Here is a 6,893-nt window from a genome sequence, read left to right on the forward strand (position 1 = left end):
TTCATAGATAATTATAGTTCCTAATGATTTACCGAATACCCAAGTAAACCTATTGGCCTTTAATTTCACATTTGCTACACCTCCCCCTCCATGGACGTGGCCCTGATGGGCAACGGCCCCTAACACTATTTATTAGTGATTCCCAACATCTCATCAGGCTCCTTTACAATTCTAGAGTAAATACCACCAAAGCCTGGTGGCTTGTGTTACTTTGCTCAAAAATGTCTTTACCAAACCCTTTAATTTAAGGGCAACTCTCCGACGCGTCTGGCACGGGAGATGGCTCCGGGTTGGGAGCCTTCCTGACCAAGCTGTTCTGCCAATGCCCTGTTTCCATGAGCACTCACTTGACACCTCAATCACTTGTTTACCCTGTGACTCCTCTTAAAGGCTTCTTAAAGTCCTGAGATATTTGGAAAAAAATTTATTATTAGACTCCGTGTCTTTAGCAAGTGGTTCCTAAAAATCTTTTTAGTCCTGCCTTGTTACGGGTTTACTTTTACATTCCCAGAGTATGTGTCCTTTTTCTTACTACAACTTTTTTTAACTAAGGAAAAACATCATTTTACATTGAACAGCCTCTTCTACATGTCTTCTTACATGCCTGTCTGACCACGCAGGTTTTTTGTTTCTGGGGTGTTTTGGAAGCGGGGTGAAGTAAAGACGACAATGTCCAGGTTTTGGTAGGCGATGCCCATCTCCGAACGTCTGGTACCATACCCAAGCAGCCTCCATACACCCAGCACACTTTTTATCCTTAGAGCTATGCCTTTGCACTGTCTCTCAACTGCCATTTTTTTGGTGACGGTTGTAACGATTTTACATTTTCAGAATACACTTTTGTGTAACATTCGTATATTCTTTTATTCCTGGAGGAATCTTCTATAAATTACATTTCATACAGGAAAGCAAGTCCCCCAGCAGCAGCTAGAGCACGAAGTCCTGTCCCAGGCATCTAACTACTGTCAAAGAGAAGGTCAGGGGAAAAAAATGTTTAAAACCTCCCCAGAGAGCCGTGAAGGCTAACAGAGCGCACTTATAATTGCATGACCCCACTAGAGGACAAAGCCAAGGTTAGGGTGGGCCTTAATGGTGTGTTTCCTTAACTTAAAATTGTTTCATTTCATTTATAGTCCCAATTTGACCCGACTTCCCGGTTTTCATTCAGGACTTATAGGAAAGCACCACCCGGAGATGGGAAGCAAAGCAGCTCCTGCCCCGGCTCCTCAGAGGGCTCGCTGCCCGCTCCCAGCGCTGAGCCTGCGAGGCACACCAGCCCCAGCCCCAGCGGGGCACGCTGCACCCCGCCTCCCTCCAAACACTCCAGCAAAGAGCGCAGCTGCGTCCACAGTGACCTGAAGGAACAGTTTAAAAACTCCACTTGGCACGCGTGCAGGGCACTGAGGAGCAGGGAAGTTCAGCAGCGTTCTCCCCACGGCTGCCCAGGGTATGCACCAGCCCGGGGCCAGCGGGACTGCCTGCGGTCTGAGCTGGGTCCCAAACCCTTGGCCTCACCCCGCCTGCGCCCGGTACCTGCAGAGGCAACAGCGGAGAACAGGAACGAGGGGGAATGGCAACTGCAAGGAGAAGGTGGGGAGGGGAAAAGGGAGGGAACTGGGCACAGGGAAAGGGCAGCTAGGACAGGGGGCCAGGATGACACTAGGGTGTTATGGGATGAGAGTCCTGAGGAGCAAGTGAGAATGGAGAACAGCAGGCAGCTTTGGGTGAAGACCAGAGAAAAGTGGGCCCAGGCACCTGGGAGAGGTACAGCAGAAGGGTGAGGCGTGGCTGGATGGGGCAGAAGATCCTGCACCTCGTGCCCAGCCAGGAGGGAACCATCACACACCCCAAGCACCGCTCCCTCCACGGCCTGCGGGGCCACACCACCTCCCCTGCCTCCGGCGCTCCTGGGCTCCCACCCCGCGGCTGGGCAGCCCAGCATCATCCTTCGCCCCGTAAAGGTGGCACCCAGCGGAAGACAGCTTCTTCCATACACAGCGTTGTAGCAGACTTGAGCCACCCTCTCCAGCAGCTGCAGTCCCCACTGGTGGCCGGCACAGCACGGGCTGTTGTATTCTAGTCACCGGGCGTCCACACGCCTTGTTTCCAGCTCTTAATGCAGTGCAGCAGAAGCTAAAAATACACAAGTGCCACCCTCCGTCATGTCTCCGAGCAGGCTCTGCAGTCGCCATGGGATGTGCGTGACGGAGGTGGGGCCTGGCTCCGTTCCCGAGACACTCCACAAGACGCAGTCCTCGACAACTACAGCCGGGAAGCTCTGTCCCGTGGCCGCGCCAGCCCTGGCAGCGGGCGCGCGTGTCCCCACGGCCCTGGCGCAGGGCACCGCGGGGGCAGAGGGCAACGCTGCTGCCCTGGGCTGGCCAGGCTGTCCTCTCTGTCCTCTCTTGCAGGGCAGGAAGGAAGGCAGGGAAAAAACATGGAAAGAGGAGGGCCTGTGCAGCAGCGTCCTGCCACGAGCGGCAGCAGAGCAAGGAGCCCTCAGGACCACGGGGGAGGACCGGGACCAGCGCTCCTGGCTGTGGGTGGAGGAGCCGGGCACCCCGGCAGCTCCCTGCTCCCCCTGCCCTTCAGCCTCACCAGAGCGGGTGCAAAACTCCTCCATGCACCCAGCACCAAGGGTCATTGCACTTGACAGTATCATCATGACAAAAAAAGCCCAGGATGGGCCAGGAGCCCACAGACACAGCCTGGGACCCCCTTTCCCCTGCACCAGCCCCCACTGCTGCCAGGACTCTGGCTCCAGCCCCGGGGAGCTCTAGTTAACAGCCCTCAGCAGCATTTGCAGTAGGTGAGACATCAAAGCTCACGTTTCACTGAAACAGACCCATAAAATTCAGGAAAAACCTTCATTTTATGCAGCGAGTGCTTAAAGCAAAGGCAAGCAGAGCTCCCGCAGATAGTCCTGGGGGGCTGCACGCCCCGACGCGTCCCCGCTGCGAGGGCTGCACAGCAGCCATGCGCTGCCCGCAGCCCCGGGCTGTTCCCCGCTGCCTCCCCGTGCCGCCGGCTGCGCACTGCTGGGGATCGGGCCGTTCCCACCGCCTCCAAGCCCAGGCTGAAAAGTCAGAAAAGCCCTCCAGGAGAAGGCAGGAGCTAGGGCGTCACGGGGCTTCCCATCCTCTCCCTCTCCAAGAGGCAAGCAATGCTGCTCTGCTCTTAAGAGTCTGTGCAGGATGGGAGCATTTCCATGGCTGTAGAATAAGGAGATTTACAGGCACTGTGGGATAATTGCATTTATTTTAGTTCAATATTTCTCAGGTTATTCAACAAGTCAGAGCTTGGCAGAAATAAGCAGGAGCAGAAGACCCTTCAGTGCCCAGGGAGGAGCAGGACACAGACAGGAGAGGCAGCTCAGGGAACGACGGTGCTGCCGAAGCCCTCAAAGAAAATCCATCGCTTGTCATTGCTCCCTGGGGTAGCTAGGCACCCCTGTCCCACCTCCACCAGCAGACAAGGCGCCCTGGCGTGAAGCCTCGTAAGTCACGAGGGAAGTGACAGGTTTCACGAGTTAGTCACAGCTTGGTGACAAATCCACCAGATTTTCATGCATTACTAAGGAAGAAGAGTCATGCAAACACAGACCCTGCCTGTGCTAACAACAGCCCCTCATCTGGTGCACCAGTTGGCAGTGTCCTGCACGCCAACCCGCCCCAGTCCACGCAGGAAGGAGGGCACTGCCGCGGGGGCACCACGGGGGACAGGGAGGAGCGAGGACAGCCCCCTGCCAGACCCCCACTCTCCAGCCCAGGCTTCGCAATCCACTGGCAGTGGCCACGGGCAGGACAACGCACTTGCTCAGGGCAGCCATGGACTTGGGAAAGGAGAGAGCACATCCATAACCCATTCCCAAAGGAAGCTGACAGCTCTCCTGCCATCCCTCACCAATATGAAGGGTGCCAGCATTTTGGCAGCCTTTGTACCCATGGGCCTGAACCTACAACTACATGATGACCAAGATGGAGCTTCTGCAGGTGAGAGGCTGGCAGGGAGACACATACGGAAATGTGTGGCCCTTGAGAGCCCTGGGAAGCACACAAGCATCTCATCTCCTCCAGAGAGACTGCTCAGTAGGCTTTTGAAGGCAGCAGCCCTCCTCGGTGCCATGAGGAGTCTGTTTACAAGGTGTGGGAGCTCCTGGGCTCAGGTGTCCAGGGGGACGTGGAATGGCACCTCTTGCTAGTTTTGCCTCCGACGCCACTCAGGGAGCAGCCACCCCCTTCACCAAATCAGTCAGGAACCAGAGCACCCCCAGGAGCCCTGCTTGGCCAGGCTTTCTTCCAAACACTGAACTCACAGCAGCATTTCTGACTGCTGCCCAGGCCCTTCTGGGGACACCCCAGAGCAGCCCTTGCAGAGCTGGTGACCCCAGGAACGCTGCAGCCCACTCCGTGACATGCTGCAAGCATCGTCCCATGCTGCTGCCAGTTCAGAGAACTCAGGAGGTGAGCAGCTCGGCCCCTATCCCTCTCCTTGCTCACACTGGTATGCCTTTATCTCCCTCCCAGACTGCAGGGGCAGTTACACAAAACACTTTGGCAGCTGAGCCCTCTAAAACCTCCAAAAGCTGAGGGAGGATGGTTTTGCTGTGCTTAAAACCCACGTCATTTCATCAATCCCATTTCCAGTGCAGCCAAACCTGCTGTATTAATCCAATGGAGTGGTGGGAATGTCTTACCTGGGCTTCGCTACCAGAGGAGAGAGACCACTCACCCGTGCCTCAAAGCGCCCCGCTCTCCTCCAGGCCTTTCTCCTGCCCTGGCAGGAGTGATCCAGCAGTGCTGGTACGCAACACCTGCTGCACTCCCCTCCTCCTCACCTTGAGGCTGGCTCTTGCTTCTTCACAGCATGTTTAGGACACACTGATAAACTCACTATTTCCTACCATATCGGTGCTCTGTACACGCACCTTCCTATATGTGCAGCATTTGGCTTGCTGCAAGCTCGTAACAGCACACTCGCCTTTTCCAAACCCATTAACCTGCCATGACGGCGCGATCTGCAGCTGCCCTGAGCAGCACAAAGACGCTGCTTCAGAGCTGCCTAGAAATGGCACCAGCTCGTGCTCTCCAACAGATTTATCCCTTAGCTCAGTGTTCAATTTAATGGTTTCCCATTAAATGCAGCACAGACACAAATCAGCTCAGGGTGGACCGGTTTGTTTTATACCGCCAGCCATATTTCACCCCAGCAGGAAGAGCAAGTCTCTGTGCATGTAACAGGTCCTTTCCCCTTATCAGAGCACCGATGGCCAGGTTCTTCTTCTGCGCACGGTTAATACAAAGACCACTGGCTCATAAATCTCCTCCGGGAGCAGCAGGCAGTTATGGCCCAATGCAGCAATTCAGAAATGGCAGCTTGGCGGGATGGGATTATTTCTGAGCAAGGGAAGATTCCCTGGCCAGGCTCTCACAGCCACACACATATGATCTTCCCCAACCTCCCCGCTGGTGTTAGTCCTGGAGCATCATGTTATTAGCAGTAATCACAGCAAACATGCGGGTTTGTAATATACATGTGATGAGATTCAAACAAGAACCAATACTAGGGACTTGAGGGAAAAGAAGGGTTGCTCCTCCACAGGGAACAGAACCAAATCAAGAGCATTTCCATTACTGAAGATAAACCCCACGTTGTTCAATTGCCCACATCAGACTCATCTGCTCTAGGCTGCAGCTCAGGTCAAATTTCAATGTGCTGGGCTGCAGCCCCGTCCCAAAATGCAAGGCCCCTCGCCCCGCCAGCCCCCTTCCCACCACCCATCAACTGCAACAATTCACACGCAGGACATGGTCCCCAGGCCTTGCCAGATGAGTTGGGAGAAGGAGAGAGGGTCACAAACCTGCTTTTCTTTTTTCTGTATTTTCATTATCATCAAATCTGGGATGAATGTTATCTCTGCAAGACACAACACAAAAAAAAATTCACAATAAAGAGACTGGTGAACCTGAGGTACTCCATCCTTCCACATCACCCCTCCAACAGGCCGAGCCAACCCCGGTGCCGCTCAGAGCAACAAAGCTGCAGGAGTGAAACGCTCTCGGGGCGAGCTTGGGGACGCCTGCTCTGCTGAGCCACGGCAAGGAGCCCGACCACGCACCTCCCCGCAGCTCGGTGCTACCTGAACCCCGCCAGGCAAGACCAACCTCGCAGTCGCAGTCCCAGCAAGCAGTGGCACACTCGGGGCTAGCGGAGACGCGCTCCACCTCCCCAGAACCCCAAACCCACCCCAGGCGCCCCTGAGAGACGTGTCAGATGCTGCCAACCCTGCAGCAGCAGAGGGAAGCAGTAAACAAACCAGCGTCTGCCAAGCAGCGACGACAGCAGTAAGAGCCGCGGAAAGGATGCAGAAGCTTGAGGCGGGCTGCGAGCCCTGCTAACCAAGGAAGAGCGGCTAAGGGGACAAGGACAGGGCAAGTGAGGAGGGGGAAGAGCCATGCTGGCAGACACCGCCTCCGCAGCGAGCCGCAGCAGCCTTCGGAGCAGCGCCGGGGCAGGGCCAGCGGGCCGGCTGCCGCCTCAGGCCCGTGCCGCCGCAGCACGGGAGGGTGCTGTGTGAGCGGCACCCACCTCGCAGCCCACGGGAGCGGGGGCTGCAGGCAGAGGGGATTCCCAAGCGACCCCCGCACCAGGCCTGGCCGGAGGGGCTGCAGTGCAAGTCCAGCTCTCAGCAGCACCTCAGTGCCAGAGGCAGAACTGCCGGTGCGACCAGGTCCCCACGCTGTGCCCCACCAGAGGAGGGGTCCGACGAGGGACCTGTGGCGATGCAGCACCCCGACAGCTCTCAGGGGTGAAGACTGTTCTCCAGGCTCCCTGCACCACGGCTCAGCACCCTGCACCCGGCGGCTGTGGTCCGGCTCGGCCAGCAGCACCTT

The sequence above is a fragment of the Pelecanus crispus genome, chromosome 14, assembly GCF_030463565.1.
Source record: "Pelecanus crispus isolate bPelCri1 chromosome 14, bPelCri1.pri, whole genome shotgun sequence".
NCBI classification, from domain to species: domain Eukaryota; kingdom Metazoa; phylum Chordata; class Aves; order Pelecaniformes; family Pelecanidae; genus Pelecanus; species Pelecanus crispus.